We start from the raw sequence: 2,018 nt of genomic DNA, 5'->3' as shown, positions 1-2,018 counted from the left end.
TTTTGGCTTTCATTTAAACTGATTTAATTTCCTGTCGTTGGAGAATCTGACATTTGATCTCTGATCTGATCCTCCATCTGTGTGTTTACGGAAAACCAAAGCTCGCCTAGTGCAAGTGCTGACATTTACAGATGAGAATTTGTTGTGTCTACCTCTGGATCACGCAGCCTAAGAAAGGTCCTTAGATAGCAATGCTGATAAGTCTTCAAGTCTTGCCTTTGAAAATGGTAATATAGCACAGCTGCTGGAGGAAAGAGGTCTGCAAACTGCCCTGAGCCTAATCCTTTTCGCACAAATAATTACCTCGTTATGTTTTTACAGAGAAAAATCCAATGTGTGGTGCCAATGAGCTACAAGAAAATCAGCTGCTTCCCTAGCAGATGTTAGTTATGTGTGCTGTTTTGAATGATTTAAGCAGAGAGTACTTGTTTTCTCACATGCAAGTCTCCGTAGGTATCTTGCTTTGTTCCTTAATGGGCTTCTAAGAATTGACTGGGAGACCTGAGAAATTTGTTCTTGCTTCACAGATCCTGGCTGCTGTTGCTGTAACATGGCAAGTAGATGGTAGAATAAATAGTTATTGAGCAGGTAAAACTGGGATGTGGTTTGTGGAGAGCAGGGACACGGGGCAGGAGGGCGTTTGGTGGTGATATGGTAGCACCGTGGCCTTTTCCATCTACGAAGCCAACCTGAATCTCTTCCCCCATGCTGGGACCAGAAGTAACTTCCAGTGTGTGACTTTAGGTATAACCCAGAAGCTATGAAAGAGTCAGTGGGGGGGGATTAGCTGATGCTGTCCTGGGTAGATGGTTATTACTGCTCAAGGAAATGCTTGTTTTTTTCTCTGCGTGTTCTGAGTTTTGTGGCCCACTCCTCTGGCATAAATAAACCCGGCGTCTGCACTTATGCAGATCCCTGGCAGGGGAAGTGGTGTTCTTGATAGTAAAAGAAAGGGTTATATTCCCTTCCCAGCACCAGCTTGCCTACTAAACTTGTTCTGAACAAGTCATTCTTTTGAAAACATACAGGGGGGAAAAATGACAGCTAATATGCTTGAATCAAAAATATAGTGAGACCAAACATGAATGTTTTAATCTGTTTTTTTATGCTACAAGCCAATTTATAACATGTTTGATGTCACTAAACACTCTGATAAAGAGCCTGTGTTTGATTCCTAAAACATCATACAGAATTTTACTAATCCATCATACAAGCACCCACTCCATAAGTTGGTGTAGAATATACAAGTGCACTATTTACATTTGAGATGTAGTCACAGACTTGGCATAGTTTTAATAATAAATATAAAATGACAGAGCTAAAAAGAATATTCCAACAGTATGGAACTGGAGAAAAAAAGATACATTTATATTACTTTTCTCATATGTTACTTTTGCCTTACATCAAGATAACCTGTTTCCCTTTTCTCTTACAAGTGTAAGCTAATGAAAAACAAAGCTGCTTACTGTTTAAGCTGGCAAGTTAATGATAATATTTAGAATAAACTGAGCTCTTTCTATGCAAGCCCATTCACTGACCCGTTAATTAAGTTTACAGTTTTCATGCTTAAATCCTGGAGAGTAAGCCTTTTGTGATGGAAAAGCAGGGTGAACTATTAAGGTGTTGGGTTTTTTTAATCGTGCTCCGTAGCTAGGTATGTGAGTTTAACTGTAATGGAAAAATGAACAGTCAACAGCCTTTGAAGAATTTTCCAAGGAAGAAAATGCAGTCTGTTTATCTTTTAAATAACCGGTAAATGGTCCAAGAATTTCTGAGCCAGAGAAGAGCCCTACAAGGAGCTTCTGTTGTTATCCTTGTCTTAAAGATAAGTGGCGTGGTGGCCTTGCGGCAAGGCAACTACCAGGACATGGAACAGATCTGAAGTGTTTCTAACTCCTGTTTGCTGTTATCTTTCTGTTGCCTTGTCTTTCCAAAACACACGGCCTTGTACATATAAAAATGTCTTTCTACAGGCAGAGTGGCAAGGTTTGTGGAGAGGAGCACAGGTGGAAGGGGCA

The sequence above is a fragment of the Falco naumanni genome, chromosome 5 (assembly GCF_017639655.2).
Source record: "Falco naumanni isolate bFalNau1 chromosome 5, bFalNau1.pat, whole genome shotgun sequence".
In the NCBI taxonomy this organism is placed as follows: Eukaryota; Metazoa; Chordata; class Aves; order Falconiformes; family Falconidae; genus Falco; species Falco naumanni.
Note: the sequence above shows the minus strand (reverse complement) of the source record.